The sequence below is a fragment of the Metopolophium dirhodum genome, chromosome 4, assembly GCF_019925205.1.
Source record: "Metopolophium dirhodum isolate CAU chromosome 4, ASM1992520v1, whole genome shotgun sequence".
NCBI classification, from domain to species: Eukaryota; Metazoa; Arthropoda; class Insecta; order Hemiptera; family Aphididae; genus Metopolophium; species Metopolophium dirhodum.
Window position 1 is genome coordinate 37,406,734 of NC_083563.1, and position 22,968 is coordinate 37,429,701.

Here is a 22,968-nt window from a genome sequence, read left to right on the forward strand (position 1 = left end):
GAACTTAGCTTTAAGTACAGTTAAATACTATTGTGAACAAATAAATACTAGCTTTGTTTCTAATATGTTTCCAAATATTAATTTTATTAAACATTGAACATTAACATAATCTATTATATTTTTGTTTTTTTTCTTTACTAAATTTACTACAAATTGTTTTTTAATGATTCATAATACTGTAATTCTCATGTTACGTTAGAGATTAATATTTTGATCTTAATCGTAACCTACTTAACAAAACTTGAATGTGTATCATTAGATATAATTATAGAATAATGATAATTTTGAAAAACATGTACCTTATAATATTTTATGGTTATCATAAAAAACATTTTTAATTCAGCTAACTTGATTAACTGTACTTAATTAACTATTGACGTTCACTAAGAAACATCAAAACTATTATTGGCAGGCATAAGAACAACACACGTTACTATTTGTAGGACAATCCACTCTTTTTAGTTTTTGGTTGGAATAATGTACTAAAAAGTTCAACTTTGAAGCTTTTATGTTGTATTTTTTATATTGCAGGTACATTTTTTACCTTTTTTTTAGATATTTTTTGTAATCGCCATCAATCTTATACATTTTTGCAAGCTAATTAAATTAGTTATGATAAATACAGTTTTTTTCTTTACAATGCAAAAATAAATAAATAAAACTAGATACATTTTTATACTTTATCAACTTTTATTTTTTAATGCATTTTTATAATTTTTAATGAATTTTATATTGGATTTGTTGAATTTTTAAGGTATTGCAGTGCATTAAATTTAAAGTCAAATTGTTATACTTAAGGTACCTGTTTCTGTATTTTTTAAAAAGTATTAAGTATTTGTTTGGTGTTGGTATGTTTTCAATACTAATCCAACTCTCGAAATATTTTCGTTTTAGACAGAATTTTCTTGTACTTATTGAAGGAATAAATATAAATATATATAAAAACTATAATTTAGTAATTTAAACATTGAAACATCTTTAGATTGTGTATGTAAAGATCATTAAAATGGTGGTTTCTTATTTGAATTTTACAAAAACTTTATAGGTATAAATTACACTTTACATAATGTGCAACTAAAATCAATTCTCGATAACGGTTGTAATACGTCCTAAGAGTACGAGGGACCTTTAAGTAATAAACATAAGTGACTTATGCGCGTCTTAACTTGAAGCGCACCCTTGGATCGTAATCCTTTGAAAAGGCGTGACACGTGATTTGTCGGGAAATGATGATCTTATCAAATATACGAAAACAGAAACCGTATCGCAGAAATGTCATCGTGAACGAATATGAAAAGCGATTTAATCGAAAACGATTGAGAATCGGGTGGAAATGTAGACGTGGAGAAAACGCGTTTACTGATATAGAGACGTTCAAATTATATCGATAATTTAATATTAAATATAGATTTTAACGATATCGATATTCAGACCACCGACAAATATGATGATAATATAGTATACAAAAATCAATACGTTAAATCAATAAATACAATTCATCTCACGTAAGTATACGTTTTATATTTAAAAAAAAAGAAAAAGAAAACTTTAATCTATAGATCATCTCATACTGGCGTACAAATGAATTTTGTGTCCAGCCTTTTTAATCGAACAGTTGGGAATTTAAAAATAAATATTTTTTCATTCCATATTTTTATAATTTTTTTGTTTTCGTTAAAATATGAAAACTTGTTTGCTAGATAATAATTTGAATTGATATTACAAAGTTTATATCGCTTCGATATCGAATATATTATAACGTCTCGTGCGGTTTTTGCCATCTTTAAGTTGTTGGTCATCACCGTTTTCTATAACCTAACCAACTTAATATATTATAATATCGTGGTCACTCGTTCGCGAGAAACGTAAACCGATGTACCTGTGATCGGCTCGGCTGTCAACTCAACCACATTATAATAATTCAGCGACCGTACTACACTTTGCGTTCGGTATACTTACTTATTACAAACGGGTAACTGTACCATTATTTTCACAAAAACACCACCCAACGCAGTATTTTCCGGTTTTTTCATCTTCTTCGTGGTCGTTAGATTTTCGATCAGACCGTTTTGTCGTCGTCCGGCGGTGCGTATTAATTGTCTGGTGCAGTGAGCAACGAAATTTGTCGTAACGAGTCTCACACGTATATTTTTGCGAACGTCGTCAATACCAGTCCAACTTAACTGGTCACCCGAGGATTAAGAGCCACATCAAAGTAACACATCTTCTTCTACGACCACCGTTATTGGCGTAATTTATAAATTATTTTACTTCCCCATTAGAATATTTTATAACATGTGCACTGCAGGTACCCACGGTAAAATCCACCGAAAACTTTAGTGAAATAGTCACGTAATGCGGTGATGTATGACGAATGACTATTTTTAGAATAGCATAAAATACCTATATGAAGTATTGTCGTCGTAGTCATCGTCGTTTAGTGTATTCGTCATATAACTATAGTATTATAACGTGTATATTAATGTACTATGTAGGTCAGTAGGTATGTTGTGTGTTAAATCCAAGTCAGAACTCGGTGGGATAGTCACGTTATTTCGCCGTCTGTCAATTTTCAGTGGGGTTGTAAATATATTTAATATAATTTAGTTAATAAATGTATAAAATACAAAAAAAAAATACTGTTATTGTTTGTATTTTCCACTTTGAAACATCGTTATTTTCTGTGCACATGATGCTCTTTTGTGTAGTAAAACATTTTAAATTAATAAAGTAAAAGCAATATATAATAATATCAAGCATTTCAATGTTTATGGACGATAATATAATACAATTATACATTTTTATAGTCTAGAGTTTATAGATAAAAAAATCCAACTTAACCATTTTATTTGTGCATTGCCCTATTTCTACTTTCTATATCATATCCGATATTTGATGTAACAAGCGAGACGAACCCGTATGGACTAATGCGTTTACACGAACGCAGTTGATGAATATTCGTTGCAGTGGTAAAATGCACATAAACAGATTGTTTGAAATTGTTAATAGAGCGGTGAATATAATAAACGATTCTTTTTATTTTCGTGTTAGGTACGCTATTATATATTATACTAACTAAAAGTGAACTCGTGGGGCCCCGAGACGAATAAAATAATAATAAAAAATTGTTTTAATAATTACTCCGGGATTACAACTCCACACGCATAGAATTTCTCACAAGTAATTTTACACACGATAATTCATCAAATTAAAAAACAGTTTTTCTCGCATGTCGCGCGTTTCGTCAGAAATATCGTGTATAATATTCTTGCAAGACTATCCATTTGTAAAAAAAAAAATGATTTATTCGATTTCACGTACGTTTTACGACTAAACGTATTATGCTTGACTATAATATTATTTATGATTTATAGATAAGTAAATTTGGCTAGTAGAATAGTTGCCTATATATAGGTATATATTATTATATTATTCATGTCGTGCACGTTTCATGCGATTTGACCTAATTGTTGCATGCTTCCAACCCGATGCGACTGTATATTTTTAATCACCTTATCTTTGACCGACCACAGAGAGATAATTTGCAGAAAGTATTCAAACAACTCCTACCATTGTTAGACTGTGAGTTGGAGTTGTTGGAGAAATTTTAATAAATTTTATTTCATAATAATAACAACACTAATCATGAGACTTTGAATAACTTTTAGCTAGTAGGTAATTTATTGTTTTGAGGCACTCCGTAATGGAACGTACAGGTTGATGGAGTGGTGGAAGGGCAATCGAAGGTCGTTGGGTTTTCGTACTTTAAAGTTTATTTAAATTAATTTAGTTGATACGTAAACATCCACAGTAATGACAGTAGCTAATTTATTAATTGAGACGCACTGATCTCATAGTAAAATTAAATTAGAATGTGATATTTTAAAACAGCATTTTATGAGAACGAGCGATGTACTGAGTACTGACACGCGACACCATACAAGTACGCCACTGCAGTATGTTTATGCATAAAACCTAACTTTAAAACAAATATAATAAACGAGACGTAAATAAAAAACGCTTTACCACGTAAAAAAAATATATAGTTCAAACCTTTTGTCTTAAATTTAATGTGAACACTGTAATATAATACGTAGCCTTGATGCATACTTATTATGGCAGTGGCAATATGCATAGTTATCAGTGGCGCCCAACTTTGTGCTTTTGTACTTGTCGGTCGGCGTGGTAGTGTTATATAAAAATATATTATAGTAATTCAGTGTGGTCAATGAGGTGAGTTTTTTTTATGTGAAATTTTCTACACCGTCGCTTAAAATTCGTAAATCAGAATATTGCATTGTTCGTTGTGGAATGGTTTTTTTTACTATCAATTTATTCACCAGCATGTGTTCACACAAATAATTTATTATCATTTATTATAATATGTATATCATAAAATATACATTATTATGTTATACTATTAAACATACACTTTTGGTCCGTGCAAATTATGTAAAATTATAGTACAATTAAAACACCATCGTTTCCTAAAAAGCAATTAAGTAAATTGTTTTTAGTTGTTAAAATACATATACCTACTTAACTACACAGTACCTTCATCATTTCGAATAAACAACAGTTTAAAATAATCCTCTATTTAATGTATATTATAAAGCTGAGCTAGTTAAATTATTAAATTTAACAGTAAGTTTTAGTTTTTCTCTTCATTTACTCAGTGAAAACACCACATTATTTCACCATTAAATACAAAGTACATAATTAATCATAATAATTTCACCATACGCTAAATTCAAAGTTGCCTAAAAATGATTCAAAATATAATATAACGTAACACGTAAAACACTGTGTTATTTATACAACAATAATAATTTAAATTTCATAATGTACTAAGTACTTAATCATATATTATACCAATTAAAACGACCATTAATATTTTCTTCATTATATATCTGTTACCTATATACTAATAAAGGTATTGGGTACCTATATATTATTTATGTGTTTTCATATCACGAATAGGTCTATTTCGGTAGATATATACTACGCCGCAGGTGTGTAGATTTCGGAATACTGATTTCGTTTTACGTAATGGGTCATATGTTGAATATATTGGAAATCGTTCCAATATTGCGCACCAGGGCGGCAAATATTATGTTCAATAAATTTTAAAATATTAACAAAATATGTAAATAAAAAAAATACATATTGGGATAGGTAATAACCAATGGAATAAACATTTTTATAGAGTTCGTAAATTATATTTTTTTTTATCGGTTTTACTGTAAATAAAATATTTATGTGTGAGGATTTTTTTTTTAACTTCGCGGGTATATAATAATTTTAAGTTACACATAGAACCGCAATATATAGATTGGAGATTGGACACATATGGTACATTACAGAGGTCATATTTAGAATTCCCAAGTAGTTTTCCACAAAACTGCGAAAAAACCACGACCATGCATGAATGTACCAGCCACTACTCGATTCCCCCCGGGAAAGCAAACTTATGCATTATTTTGCAACTTTTTAACAATTCCAGAAACTTTAAAATTTCACAGATTATTTATTTTATTATTTAATAGACGTGATATATTATTATCATCTTATGTTGACTGTTTTTTCGCTTTACCTATACACTATTTATAATTCAAAGTTTTGTTGCTTATAAGACTATGTGAACAGTACATAATTTTTTTTATTATCATTTGTTAAGGTTTTAACAACTATAATAACTATGTAGTTAGGTTAGCTTGTTATAAGCCTACTGTAAAATTAAATACAAGTTATAACCATAACTTGAAACAAATTACAGTGTTTACTATTATTGTCTCGTTGATACTAAGAAAATATGTATAAATACTTCTTCTATGTTTTCTTTGTTGAGTTTATGTTACAGTGAGGCTATGTTGATGAAGTTTTTCCGTGCTTTGATGTATTTCTGGAATTCAAACAATATATTATTATGTAAAATATTATACCGATACGATTTTTATACTGTATTGTGAAATTCGTTTATGGTCACCAATATTAGGTGAATTTATCTTATTATTTAAGACTTTATGAAAGTGATATTTAGCAATTTATTTTTGACCACATTTATTACTCTAGAAATAAATTTGATTTTTATGTATAATTGATTTTGTAAATCTAAAACTGATATTCCGTATTATACATTTATTCCCTCCGAGGCTCCAACTACAACACTACTATAATATAATGTACTTTTATTTTATGTGTAGGTATATGTGGAGCATTTCACAGATAACGTAATCAATTTATTGTTGCTGAAATATATTTTTCATTCGACCGAATTGCTTTGTACTGCTCAAATTCCTACAGAAATACCGTGGATATACCACTGTGACACGAATATAGCGGACGTTCGTACAAGTTACACATTATAGACATTGCAATAAATATTTTCTTCTGAACACAGTCATCGAATCATAACAAGTCAATCGGAAGAAATGTTCACCCGATACATGCTGGTAGGAATGTTAATAATTTATTTGGAGCACGTAAATATTGCCGACCCATAACTATTACCGCTCTGTTTTACGAAAAATAACACTTAGCTGTAATTTAATTTGGCCGAAAGCCCGAAAAAAGGTTTATTTTTTCCCGGATAAATCAGCTGTTTACTGGACTTAATATTTTATTGAAATAAATTGCCTTAAAACCTAAAATTATTATACCTGCAGAACAATAACAACATTGCACCGATATAATGCTGGACAATTCGTCTCTGCGGTGAACAGTAACGAGCCCGTTGTTATTACACTTTTTAGGTAACACTAAACCATTGTGTAGCATCATCATTATATTTTGAAAAAGTATTTTCCTCAAAATAATTAATAATCTAATGCATTTATACCTACTCAAATTTATACTCAAATTTACTCTTAAGTTTAGGCATTAAGTGCATTCAATAAAACTTTAAATCAACAGTTTCTGCGTTTATGTTGTGTCTTTGATGTCATCATTAATCTATAACTTTATTATAATATTATATTGTTTGAGAGTATGAGACTATCAAAAAGTGAATGGCTAGGTAATGCTCTATTTTCCAGTTATTGTTAACATTAGCCATGGTTTTAATATTATTTATAGCAGTCAATATTAACGTATAGGTACATAATATAATAGATCATACGATTTTAATAAACGTGATCGTTTTCTATTACGTTAAGCAAAAAAGTTTTTATTTTTTTAATACATATACCCCCCCTACTAAATACAAAAATTAAGGTCGAAGAGCCACATAAACGAAGTGAAATCCCCCAATGTCAAAACGGTCAATCGTACGGCCACACAAAAGGCTACTGCTCACACTCACCTCGCTGTGTAAAATGTGGTGAACATCACTTAACAACAATATGCTCCAAATCATCCAACTTACCGGCAAAATGCGCCCTTTGCAATCGCAGTCACCCTGCCAATTACAAAGGCTGTGCTATATATAAAGAACTACAACAACGCCGCCGCTTTCCACCCACCTCAAGACATAACAATCAGCATCGTCAATCAACACAATCCGAAAATCAGCAAACCCCACCTGTCAACCAACAGACTCTAGGCCCAGCAGCCCTAGCATCAGGGACCAAATTGAAATATTCATATGCAGGAGCAACTGCCACCACAGATAACGCACCACCGCAAAATTTCTATAATACCCAACACCCAGTAAATATAGAAAACTTACTAACCAAGTTTATAGATGACTTTAAGTGCATAATCAATCCACTTCTCTCTCTTCTAACAACAGTAATTTCAAATCTATCCAATCTTCTCAATGCTAAACCCAACATCTAATACATATACTTACAGTTCTCTAAGATTAAAAAGGCGGTGGTGCCGGGACCTACTAATATAAAAAATTTTAAATTGTAATATAATACTATTGTAAACCAATATATTTATGTACATAAGTAACTGTCAAAGTGCCTTTACTGAAAGGTTTCTTTAATCTGTGTTTTCACTCAAGCCATTATTCTTTCATCGCTTTTACTCATTGTTCTATTCTGTAACAGATTGTAAATTATATAAAAACCTAAAAAAAAAAAAAAATACATATACCCTAACTACAATGTACTTATAATAAGTTTTTATTTGTATAATATAATCGAGTATCAGGTCAGGCCTTATATAATTAAGGCCTGCCCTATATATACCTACACTATAGAGTATTTTTTTATGGACGTTAATTAAGTTTTTAATGTTTACTTACTTACAGCCAATTATTGATCATAGACGTAATAATCATTTGCACGGGTCAAACTAGGATTTTTATCACATGATAATATTATATACTTAACTTGTGATGTTTACTTTTAGGTTGGCCATACGGGCATATAATATAATGTTGAAGGCGGAACTTAAATTCGCATTCAAATGGTTTAATTTGGAATACTTTATACTTTACAGCTGTATGATCTGCGGTCGTAAAATTTCGTTTCGTAGGAAACCACATAGGTACCTACGTTAAAAATTCAATAAGGGAATCTACGTAAAAGATAATGCCTAGAACCGACGGCAGAGTATCTGTTACAAATAGTCAGTTTTGCATTTCATGTACGCCACAAATTCTATTTTACGATCGACCTTTCCAGCGTTCGTGTAACTAATCAAAGTTGTATGGTACCTACCGATAAATAACTTATTCCGATATAATTTATAAATGTGCCTTATAGCTCGTATTTTATTCATACCTAATAAAGCATAATATTAAAGTGCCTATGTGTATAAATAATTACAAAAGAGTACTTACGATTACAAGTGAGTAGTTCTCGACGTTACACTCGATGAATAAACAAAAATTTAATTGCTCGATTAAATACAACTAATTAACCAATTAAAATTTGTAATAGGTACAAAATATAGTTTGGTTGGAACACGCAAAGGATAGGAAAACACGCCGTTAAGATATGATATAATATGAAATATCCACAGCCCCTGCATATACTTGGATATGTGGAATTTAAAACAAAAAAAAAGGTAATTGAATAATCAAACTTGTTGCTTGTTTACGTAATCATTTTAAATATAGGCAAAAAACGTAGTCATATGTCAGCATCGTCTTCATTTTGGAGAATGCAATTCATTCACATGTTTATGAGTGAATAAAAACATCATTATATCTATATGGTTTAGTGAACTTCTGTCAACAACAATATCATTTAACAATAAATATTTGGTTTTAATTTTAATAGCTGATCCTGTAGTAATTTATTTTTGATGTTAAATACAATATACCTACTCTTTAAGTTATTCAGTAATTTTTTTTTTTATATTGAACTTAAATTACATCGGCTGCAAAGGCCATTATTTAAAGTTTTTTTTTTTATACATACATATATATTATATTTAGGTAAATTCCGGAATACTTAGGGATAATACATTGTTTGTAGTTCTGCCGTAATCAGTAATTTTATTAAAATAATATAGCCTATATAGTTGGATTGTATAATATATAAGTTAAAAATATTTTTTATTTCAACCGACAATAGTAATAATAGCACAACTATTTCTGTCGACTTTTTCCTCGACTTTTTCATACTATTTGACCTAATTTGTATTCTGACTGTCAACATCATCACGCAATCCTTTTAGCAAAATTGCACAAGTAATGTATAATTTGAAAATTTATTCCCCAATATTGCTAAACAAACTTAAATAGAAATTAATTTAGAGGAAAAAGAAGATCTAAACTAAATACTAAAAATAATATTATAGATAATTAATGGCGGAGTGTGAATCCTATTATGTAAAGATAGTGATATTTTAAAGTAATTATTTTAATGGGAGAAGACATTAAGAAATTACTAAAATATTAATTTTTTTCTAATAACATCAAACAAAGATTGTTTAATTAATTAACTAGTACTATTTTTAGTGGTATGGTGCAAAAGTTCTCCGACAAATTAAAGTTCTATAATATTATACTTATGTAATACATTTTCATGAAAAATTATTTATATTTGAAAAAGTCATAAAATCTACCATTTGGATGAAATAGATAATATGAGCTTCCACTATACTTTCTGAATACTATTGGTCAATGTTGTTTAAACATAATATTATTATAAACTAACCTAACATAACCTACCTATGCGTATATAGCCATATAGGTGCATAATATACTAGGTGAACTCAAATTACTATAAATAGTTGAATACTATAAAAAGATTTAAAACTGTCTAAATTTTCAAATTAAAATACTATTGAGGACTACAAAATGAAACATTTTTACAACATTTATAATAATTATTGCCAACGACTATTTCCCGACAAAAAATCATCAATGTGATACCCCGCTCCATTCAGACCTGTAAAAATGTCTCTCAAATACTCACAGTTTTAATAATTTATTTCTACTAAGATATTAAGATATAACTTGATCACAAAATATTGTAGTTAAATACAATTGATTGAATTTATATATTATTCTATTTTATTATTTATATGCATTAATAAATGTAAATTTTTTGAAATCAATTATGTTTGGATAATTTTGAGAAAGTGGGTCTCGTATATTATACACCGTAATTATTATAAATACAACTTGTCGTTTATACCAATAATCTTCTTTAGTAATAATAAACTAATTGGATAATATTTTTTTATGAAATCACGTTCACCTGATAAAACCCGATGTGCAAACGATGTGGTCAAAAGTAACAAGTAAACTATAAATAAACCGTGACTATGGAATTATTATTATTTTAAAAATATTTATGATAAATGTTGCCACTTACATCTTTTAATACTATTATAGTATTTTGAATATATATTTTTATTTGCTAAACAAGCGTAATGAGTGCCTACCTATTCGTAAATGTATACGAATAATATATAGTTACAATTTTTTAGCTTAATAATTGCAACTATTTGCCAAATAATATTAAAAACTCAGTTATTACATTAATATTTTAAATGTTTTGATCCACGCATTCTATCTTAAAAATAAAATCTCAAGAGAAATCAAGTCCTATGCAAAACTAAAATATAAATACAAAACAAAATCTGGAGTGTCACAAATAAATATTTAATTATTTTGTGAAATTCCGTTTTTTCCTATTTCCTACTGGCAATAAATTCAGCTCAGAGAGATCAGTCGAGTTCATGCTGAAAAAACGAATATTGTATTTCAGGGATGTAAATACGTTGTAACGGACCAGTCTTCATCTCATAAAACGGTCCTTTTCAGGACAACCAATCACAACATAGTACATATAAAATGACACCATCGTAGGGATTTAGCGGTGAGTTCGAAATCCTTCTAGTCACTTAACATACCCAACAAGTACGGCTATGGATAGGGGAGGCTATGACAACACCCGTCCCATAACCATAACTCCAAAACTGCGCAAATAGTGAGGTAAACCGTACTAACGGTAAGCTCGGACACGCAAGGCGGCTCACCCGTGGTTTAATATTCGGTACGGGACGCCATATATAAACCGGACACATCTACGGAGCAACATCAGTCTTCCGTCAACACTTCAAGAGTCAACATCTACAGCGGAGACACTCGTTAGACGAGGCGGCAATTGACGACCCTGGCGCTCATATTATTACGATGGAGGGCGGCGCCAACATACTCTGAACTTGGCGTGCAATTACCGGCGGGTTTACACACGGTTTTGTGTTGCTTACAGTCAATCTACCATCGCGACTGACAGAAAAAGGTTCCTCTTAGAACCATCAATATAGTACCAACCCTTAAGTATTCATTACGAAATGAACCATTTGAACACGACTTACACAAGACTGTGGTAAAGGATTAAATATATACGTACAACAGAACGACATACTACCCTACAAACAACCAACATTATAAAAATACCTAACCTATTGTATAGTTTTTGAATATAACTCCCTAACTCTATATTTTTTGGTCGCACCCCTACAGACCCGATACTGCCCGTCGCGGTCCGCTTAATCAAACCAAACCGCGCGGCCCGGATGTAGTTAATTTTCCCGCATATACTGTTTACATTTGAAATTTAATTAATAAATAAATGAGCCTATGAAAGGAATACAACAAGAATATTATCATTCACTATCACCGTATCAACTGGCGCCCAACCCGTGACTCGACAAACGACCAACCAGACGAGAGCAAAGACAGACAAACGGAAAGAAACAAGATTTACTAGTCGGTGCGGCATACCCGTCAATAGCCAGAACGACTATTCTACAAACCGTTCTACTTGTTGGTACGGTAGAAACATAATTATACCCAACATTATAACCAGTACGGTTGTTCACAACAAACAAATTTCCTAGTCAGTACGGCGGAACATTTATTTTTCCCGAAAGTCACCAATGGGAAGGATATATTTATTAAGTGTACGGAAGCAGGAAAAAAGCCGATTAAAAAAGATTTCCAGGAACACTTTCACCGTTGGACAGGTATTATGCGCTTGACATTCGGACGAATCATTAACATAATAAAAATACCGTTGTTATTGTAGTATTACAGAATGTTCAATTGTTCGACGATTCACTGTCTGTAGCATTGATGCAATCATAATAATAATATATGTTATTATACAATTATTATAATATACCCCACGCGTTCTATTTTGTTCGTGAATAATAGGTAGAGGTACCTATATATCTACGTGTTTTCGTAAAAATGATGTGTATGTAATTCGTTTATGTGAAATGTTTTGATTGCTCGGTCGTAAAAATAAATACGGAAGTGCATTCGAAGCGTTATTTTAATACCGCGTACCCACCTGTGTATATATAATACCTCCACGGCAACCGCGGTGCGAGGCACGAAGAATCCCGGACGGGGAAAAAGTGCAAATAAAACGCGGACTTGAATCGCTGAGCGTAAAATTCCACATTACCAAAGTTTTTGGCCAGGCAGAACGGTAGCGGCGCGATATGGGGGGGGGGGGGTGACGGTAAAAGTGGTGACCGAGTATTGTGTCTCGTGTAAAAATATATATATCCTCTAGTTAGGGTGAGCGCATATAGGAGAGTGTGTGTGTGTGTGTGTGTGACGGTGCGTATTATAAGGCGCAGAGTGTGGGGTTAACTATTATTATAATATATACGTCGGACTTGCTGCGTCAGGTGGAGCCTTTTACAGACACTCGTGCATGGCCAAAATATTATGTCCCTATACATGCACCAAGACGGAGGTATAATAGAATATAGTATAATACGTAAACGTGTATAAAAATATGAAAAAAAATTACGGTCGTCGTTGCTCGCCGTGTTATAGGGGATGTATACCTACAGAGGATTCTTACCAATAATATTCTACGCACGTGGTTCAAACGATCCGGATTGACTATTATTTCCTTTTCTCTCTCTGTCTCTCTCTCTCTCTCTCTTTCTTTATCCGCCTCTGTCTCTGTCTCCGTTTTATATTCATTCAATTCGATGAATAAACGAACACGCGCCGCCAAGCAACAAGAGACCGGAAGCGCGCGTAATACCGTACAATAATATTATGTACCTTCCGTGTAGATCGTATTTATATGCGTCTAGGATATATCATATAGGTATCATTTACGTTTCGCATATGCGTGCAATATCAAAATATTATCTACAACAGTCAAGAAGTGAAGTACTTGCCCTATACTTTAAACAAAATGCTACTAAAAAAAACCATATTTGAAAAAATAATAATTTCCAGAATATTTTACTTTAACTTTTGTACATATTACTGTTATTATTTATTACAATATAATAAACGTTCCATCAGAGGTACTTCAGAGGTTATCACGATGCAATCCATGTAATGGATCGACATTAAAAATACATCGATACTAGGTACTGAAAATGTTTTTAAAAATTAGGACAGTTAATTAACAAGAGTTTAAACATTTAAAAATAGGTCTCGAAATTGCACAATAATTGTATTTACTATTTTGGCATTTTTACCATTGCATGCATCTCCACAAAAAATAATTATAATTCATAATATTATCAACTGTATTTTTTTTTGATTGCCTACCTATACATAATATGTAGTGTACAATGTTTTATTTATTAATATTGCTTATTTAAAATACGTTTTGAATTTGTTTAAAGTAGGTCGTTTCGTTCCAAAAACGTTCCCGTTATTTTATGACAATATCATTTTAATTGCTATATAGCTTCAAAATATCGAATCAAAATAAATACATTTAACGTTATTAATTATCAACAAGGCGATCGTTCTAAAAAGCGTTTTATTCAATAAAATATTATATTCTGAAGAAAATTAAGTGTCAACAATAATAATCCGTCTGATATCTAATTATTACGAGCTGAATGGGATGTTGGCGGAAAGACCCAATATAACAGTGCATAATAAATGCCAACTGAATTATTTAACTACGATTTATTCGGTGACTGCAGTACTCTCTCTCTCTCTCTCCATCACTAGCCATCCAAACTCGAATCTCGATCTCTGGTTACTAAAATTAATTGAGTAATTTAATATACATTTTTAACGTATATATACACGATTTACAAGTCGACGTTTCCGTCGTATACACGCTTGTAAAGAAATATATGGGTCTGCCGATTTCCCCGTTTCCTTCCGCTTGCACAAGTCTCCGCCGTACCGTATTCGAATCTACATCAACTAGGGCCCGACAACATAACAATAAATCCCAAGAGGTGGTCAATAGGGAGGTACCTACGACGTAGTACCTACACAGTCTCTGAATTTCCCGTGCACCGTGAGATTATTTCGCTACAGTATGTTAAATCCGTGTATTTCGCGTGTAGGTACAACCGTAGACCGTGTTGTCCCGTCAAGTTTTTTTTTTTTATATCGATTTTCGGTCGTATCTAATTTAATCGAATACGCACCGTGTACATGACAACATATACAGATGTGCTATTGAATTTGCGTTGCAAGGCGAAACGAAAATAATAATTAAACGATATATGTGTGTATATACGCGATCAACAAGTAAGCAATAACACGAATCTCTGAGCAAATATTATACCTACTCGTATTACGTTTAATATTTGTGTTTGAGTACAAAATCTACAAGATGAACAACAACTGTGCCAATACAGTAAAGTTATAGTCTGTATGGACAGATAAAAACGATTGATTTTCATGATACGATGTTCAAACTTTAAACTTTAAGTCGTATTAAATAAAATGCGATTATTAATATATTGTATTGAATTAGTGTATGTGTGTGCGTGCGTGTGTATGTGCAATATGAAATACCTAATAAATTGAATGACAATCGTTTAATCCGGTAATAGCTAATAGGCAATACGTTTTATTTCGTTACTGTCCATCATTGAGTAATACGATTTAATATGTAAAATTATGTACACACATTAAAATGATGATGCAATTTCAGTATGCTCATATTTTGTGATAATACTTACATTTAAAATACATAATGTATGAATTGTACAAAATATTTTTTTTAAAATAACATTCCTGTATTAATATTATTTTCGAACACTGTTTCAAATTATTAACGACATACCTATAGTTTAATTTATTTTCCAATAATATAGATTTACGATTTATGTGAAGTTAATAATTTATACAATGTTGGTAATTTAATGTGGATGGGTACAGGAATACCACCAAAAATAGACAATTGTTATAGCCTTCGTGTTAATTTTCAATAAAGACGGCCCCCGGCTCCCCTAGAAATTTCATAGTCTTCAGTATTTCCAGGAACCGATAGTATAATACTACACGGAAAAAAGTACTTATGCATAAATAAAATTAAGTTATCCATCGATAACTGGTCATAGGCACATGACCCGGCGAAACATGATATGTGGGGGGTTATCCCGAGTGCGTCCCGTTTTTAATTTTCACCTTTTTCATAGCTCGAGTGCGTCCACAGACTTATCGACAAAATATATTGAGTAGCCCGAGTTCATCCTCGGTCCACAGCTATACGAGTACCAATTTGAGAAAAACTAATCGACTAAAAACTTTTAAGTTACAGGACAGACGATCGAATATGATGGTTCGAATGTATGACTATAATATTTTACTGTGGTGGCCACTGTATTTTATTTTAAGTTCGATAATAATTAAGCACGACTAAAACTTACTCATTTACGGTAAATATAAGTTCTAGTGAACTGTTTACGTCAATATTGAACATATCATGGCACTTAACACAACAATTATTGTGTTGGTTACTATACTCATTCGATTAATTACAAAGCCCTTTACGCGTTATTTTTTTCATAACTTTCATTCGCAGCACAGCGTTTAATCTTTGGTATCATGTTATACAATATTGGTATCACCTTGCCCGGATTAAAGTGGGCAGGGAGGTCCACAACAGATATCGTACAATAGTGAATAGTGGGTCCCTGGCAGGTAGTACGTTTCCTATAATATATGGATAATAGATAATTATCTTAATCCAGGCTATTGAGTATCACTAAATGAAAACTTTGTATGAACTCGGTAGAGCGTCGTCTATACAACACTATATAAAGCTGTAAGTGTCGCTTTCTAGTTACTAAAAGATTGCAACTCATACAAAATAGACTTTTAACCGACGGGCGATGATATATTAATATTATACGTTTTTGGAAGCACCCTGAGTAACTCTAAATGAACAGGAACGCACTCGAGCTACGTCAAAAATAAGACCTTTTTTTTCCTTGGAACGTACTCGGGTGATACCTTATTCCAGGAAACTCCCTATATGTGCGTTGTTCTACATGAGAATTTGACAATTGACTAGAAAGTTGCAACGGCCAGTCACCTTGAAAGAGCACAGTTATGCCGCAAAACTAAAATTATTTTACAGAAATATTTTAATGTTGAAATTAGTGAGCTCAGAGTGCTCACCCCAAAGCAGTTAGAGTCTCAGCACTCGTCTTTTGCTTCTCGGTGGCCGACAGTATGCATATCCAGTCTAAGGTAGATACACACGAAGCAAATAGATACCACGCTAAACGTAATCGTATGCATAACAATAAGATGCCTAAAACCAAACCAATAGAGAAATTATATCTCTTGGCATGCGTATCTAGCCATGATATACGTAGATGAATCGCTATCGAAAATTCGAAACTGACGGACAGATTTTAATCTTTCGACTGAAATCAAGAAAGAGTTTTCTAAATTATACTAAGAAATTAAAGAACATACCATAGGAATCAAGAGTAATATTATGGAATAAAGAAATCCAGCTACGCGTCGCTAGGAAATCATTATTGTGACACGTTAGTAAATTTACAGTTTGGAGAGCTCTAAACCACATGAAAACAGGAATTGGACAAACGAAGGAGAACCCGAAAAAAAATGGTGAATAATAAGAGAGAGGGAGACTTTTATTGCGGATTCGAAGAGGTTCAGACAACGGCCTGCAATAATTTTCCTTTCAGATGCGAGATAGCAGTCTTAGAACCAGTAAACGAAAATGCCAAAGGTTGAGAATCACTGGAACCATATCACATAACATAATATAAATGAGTTACCTTAACTGCGTATTATCAAGAACACTCATATATGTATTAACATAACTATCCACATCGTCCATTATATATTAAAGAAAATTATACAAGCTGTAAGGTATTAAAATCTTTAATAAGGACTATCAGTACGGACTTGAATCAAATTCAAAAATATTGCTATGAACTTATTAAAAATATCAAAATCTAAATATTACCGAATGCCGATATTACTGTTATTGAAATGTGGCTAAGCTCTCTTGAGACCCCATCTAGATGCACCAAGAGCATCTGTAATTTTAAAATTTATGTAAGTACAAAAAAACCATTACAATTTTTAATAACTAATAAATACACATTTGATTAATTGCCATGGATGATGAGAGCCTAAGTTTTTGAATTAGAAAATGTTGATTTCTAAAATAACAATAATAATAATAATATGATTTCTAAAATGCCAAAGGTACATTTTTATGTTTGAATTTTCACTCATGTTTGTACATTTAATTTTATTAAGTGACATAGTTTATGATATCCTGACTTCCGCCTAATAAAAACTGCACAAGACATGCACATTGCACATGAATAGCGAGTAGGTACATGATACTACAACAAATCATGCCATTAAATATCTAAATAAATATTTTACATTTTGTAACCTAAAAACCCAAATTAAATTCGCTGGCACATAAATCTCACCAAGAAATTTTACTATAATAAGTAACATGAAAGTTGACGAATGTCAAACATAATACATTATTAGCAGTGATTTCTACGATTATTTTTAATAATAATTTGAAATTAAAATATGTACCTAGGTACTTATATTATTAGTCATATTACACTGATATTTTCTTTAAAAAATAAATACTATACAATTATACATTATATTATACATCACTCTCCTTTTTTTTCAACGATATTTAACGGGATTATTCTACCAATATTATAACGAATTTTATAAATACTTAAATACTTTATAATATTAAAACAGCAAGTTGGTCATACATTTACTGTAAGAACATACTGCAGCCATTATAGTATAATGACTACTATATCAGTACTTTGTTCATCCTTGAACTTTCACAGGCACATTGTAACAAAAACAAAAACCTTGGTACAAAATATTTACGATTACAACATAATATAATGTTATTAAAAATGTAGGTGCATTTTTTGCACTGAATTCCATATTAAGTGAATAGTAAAATATTATAATTTTATAATTAAATCAGTCATTTTATAATGTTGAATGAAATTAAAATATAAAATAAAAGTACTTTAAGATACCTATCGTAACAAGTATATAAATATGTTGTTGATGTACTAAAATGTTTAGAAGATTAAATGTATCTATAAGAATGAAATAAACGTTTTTTGATCATACAAACGTATTATTATGTATTTATATATTATATTATTAATATTTAAAAAATATATTAAAAAATGAAACAAGGGGTGGGAAAAAATTACAAAATGAATTATGTACGACATATTTATCATGATATTAACGAACTAATTTTCTCTATAATATACATAACTATGATTTTTTTAATTTTTTTGCTTTTAAAATTCGTTCTTTGTATTAGAAAATAAATAATATAATAATATTATGATGTTTTAATTTAACGTTTGAACAATGTGAAGAAATAATTTATATATTGCATTGATTTTTTTTTGTTTATGGCGCAAGAACTTTTATGTTAAATACGATTTAGTTTATAGTACTCTATTTTATTGTATCCTAGCACACTACCATTAAAATGTATTATGTTCCATAGAATGAATATCTTCTGTAAACGTAATAAACGTATAACTACTCGTATTGTTAATACTAAATGATCGAGATATTATGATATGTGTATGCGCTTATAAGTTTTACCAAGCATTTTCTTTCTGTTTTTCTATTAAAGTGGTAAAATATTTAAAAAATATTTAATATGAGATAATAATAATATATCTATAATAGTTGATGGAAAAAAAAATACGTAAAGGTTTTTAAAGACATTTTTTTATTCATTGTTTCGTACTTAAAACTATTATTATCTGTGGGAGTGTTTATATTCGATAGTAGGCCATAATATGTAATTATCGACAGTTGAAAATAAAAATACATTGCATAAAAATTCCGAAAACTATTTGGTCGATAATAATAGGTAGTTGACAGGGTATGATTTTAAAAGTACTTTGAATTATAGTACATATTTTTATCTAGTACTTACATATAAATTCGTTTTAGTATAATATATTCTCATCACTATTTTCAAAGCCACTATCGTCGACATTTTGTAATGTATAATATTATACACAAGACACTTATACATAAATAATAAACGAAAATCAATAATAGGTTTCAATAAGTATATATTATTATTTCCTATAGTAAAAAAAAGAACTCTTAACTATCGGTGCCTATATAATAACATCGGTTCGGTAGAAATAAAATAAATTTGAAATATTAATTCAACAAAGTACTAAAAACCGATTTTAAGTCGCGTAATATTTGTAATATGAAATAGGTTATAGGTAGATACATACATAGTGGAATGTGTTCTGCAACAATAATAAAGATTTGACAGCAGATATGACAAATTGGAAAATTCAACTATAAATTGGTCTTACGACAATGTGCTCATAATATAATATATAGAAAACATAATAATTAAAAAACTGTTGGAAAACACCGTTTATGGACTAGGCGCGTAACGCTCTAAGATAAATATAAAAATATATATATTATATTCCGTGCGCGATATATGTGTATAGAATTGGAATTTTTCTAGAACACGACCAACATGTCAAATTTGAATAATTCGGGATAACGATAGAAGAAAATAAATATTTATACGTGCGAACGGTGTAGGAAAAAGTGTTTATTAGGGACGAAATTTGGCTTTCGGATCACGTAATACGGCCGTGCCATTGGTCGCACAGCGTGGGTAGTTTTATATTATTTTTACCTAGGTATAAGCTTCGTACGGTGGTTTCTTGACGAGACCACCGGAAACCGAAAATTACACAGTAATTTTTTCGTCATCAAAATCTAAAACACTCCACCACGAAAATACTGTATAGACGACGACGACATTATCGAGGAAGTCCAACTATATATAGCAACGATTAGTTTTAGGTTGCGCAAAATGTGCCGATACGTGGAAGCAATATACGTCGACTGTGATTTTAATTCAGTCTTCGGGAATATGTCTTCAAAAAAATAAAGTCTCAGACCATCGATCCGAAATTTTGTCATATTTCTACCACAAAACGAGATTTTCCTTGTAATTCTAACCGGCGTGTCGAGTTAATCGCATTGTACCCTGCAGCTTCGACCCGTGCTACTTGTAGCTGATAAATTACTGTAATTATAAGCTGTGATGATAGTAATGTTATGCTTTTGAATGTATCAAATACAAACTCTTAAACACATGCACTAAACGTTTTGAAAATAATAAATCAAAATAATAAATAATTAGTATTTTTAAATGGGTAGGTAATATGTATTTCAGCAACATGTCGTGAACATTTGACAAATGATAGTGTTTCGTGGCAAATAATACTACAGAATAGTTTATCACCGAATGAACGCTAATTGTAGTACAAAAAAAAATTGGTATTTAAATGATACCTAATGTACAATCAGCATAACGTATCTTCGGCGAGCTACGTACTATACCTACGAACGCCGCTAATTCGTTACCTAGGTATAATATATATATTAGGTAGGTATGGAGGTACCTATATATTTTAATATTTGCGTTGCACGATAAATAGCGCCTACCTGTATTGTGAGGAGGCGACGGTGGTGGCCGTCGTGACCGCGTGGATATCGCGTTTCCGGTGCTATACGGTAGCTAGACGACCCCGGACTTCCGGTGTGTCTGTATACAGTGTGCCGGTACAGTGTATAATTATTATCTCAGCGTCTTCCTCGACGTCGTCCGGCCAATCACCCGGTGGCGACCGCCGATACGGTCGCGGCGTAGTAGCGGACCACGACGAACTGATATACCATCATCATTAAAAAGCGTCGTGCCCGTTCGCGTCGGCCGTCGCCGCCGTCGTCGTCCCGTACACTAAGCAACAGAGTGTACGGCGCGAGTACAACGCAACAACAGAGAACCGTCTCGGCGCGTCGTCGGCGTCAGCGGCGACCGTGTGGCCCAAACGTGCCGCCGCCGGCAGACGGTCGGTGGCAGTCGGCGCCAGCAATACGCCGCCATCGCCGCCGCCACCGCCGCCGCCGCCCCTTTTAGCGCCCCCTTTTCCGCCGCCCCTATACCGAATATCTACCCTCCCCCGTACGTGTGGTGGTGGTGGTGGAGCACACTACCCCTTCATCGCCGTCGTCGTCGTCGCCACTGCGGGGCGCGAGCCAACGTCCGAAGAGAGAATCGCCTCGCGGCAGGGTGGAAAGTAATATTATTATCGCCACTGCAGGGCCATACGACATATTATTATATAAATGGTACAGCTACTGCCATTGCTCTCCGTGCATGCAGGGTACTTCTCCATTTACTAGACACTCTCAAACGCGTTTTATACTTCGCATTTATTCAAATTCTGGTTTCTATATATTATATTAAGTATTCTTATTAAGACTACGATATCATAATGTTTCAAACGCTTGGATTGTTTTTAATATTTAAGTATAGAGTATACCTACTGTCGTGATGGTACGAACATCATTTTTCAAACGAAACCTCCCTTTTCTATTTTAAATCTAATATAAGCAAATGATTTTTTTTTTTGAAAATTTTTTTAAATTTTTCTAAGAAATTCTGATTTATTAACCTTTTAAATTTTCAACAACAATTACAAGAATATAATAAATAGGTGTAGTTCTAAATAAATGGGGTTACACATAAAACATAAGATATAATAATATAATATATATATAATACCTATTTATAGTCTACAATTTGTTATACTTGGGACAATTTTTATAAATTATAAACTGGTACCTACCTATTAAATTAATATAATATGCAATTTATCATTTATCATAATATGGACTAGTATTGTCAGTATGTACCTATTAGAATAGTTTGCAGTAAAAAGAGTGGTTCTTAGTTCATAAAAAGAATTTTGTGCCGCCACATGAAATCTTTTAAATGGTAAAAAAAATGTAAAATTTTGAAAATACGGTCCTTAAATATGCACTTAAAAATTCCAAAATTCAAAATTTGAATAAATTCATTACTTAAGGACAAAATAAGGCGGGTGTTTCTGTGTAACTGTTTGCAATGGAAATAACGTATAGCGTTACGACTTTACTTTTCTTCGATACGTGATAACGTTAGTTGGGATTTGACCTTGTCCTAACTTAATTACCACCTAATATAACTATAATTTGATCACTATACTGTTATATGCACTGTTATCATCAATTAAACTCGGGTCCGATGAATCCAGATTAAAGCGCAAACGCATAACATTATACAAGGTTAATCTTAGGTCAGATTTTACTTTAAATTATAAAGTATAGTTATAACTTATAAGTTATGACCTACGTCATGCATAACTTCAACTTTTTGTTTATTCTAAGTAAATGTTATTCGATTAGAACTATAAGCGGATATCCATTGGAAATGT

General features: G+C 31.6%; 1 protein-coding gene across 4 annotated transcripts in view; it reads right to left on the reverse strand.

The window, feature by feature from the left end:
- LOC132943266 (uncharacterized) overlaps nt 1-21,541 on the reverse strand; it is an 85,191-nt gene extending 63,650 nt beyond the window's left edge. Inside the window, exons 1-2 of one of the 4 annotated variants that reach the window (XM_061012184.1) lie at nt 21,155-21,540; nt 5,825-5,902 (exon numbers count right to left, since the gene is read on the reverse strand). The gene's annotated coding sequence lies outside the window, so the exon portion shown is untranslated. Of the gene's footprint in view, nt 1-5,824; nt 5,903-17,594; nt 17,668-21,154 lie in introns of all 4 variants that reach the window. The other 3 variants (XM_061012183.1, XM_061012185.1, XM_061012182.1) reach the window with 3 other exon arrangements.
- Nucleotides 21,542-22,968: the final 1,427 nt, after the last annotated feature.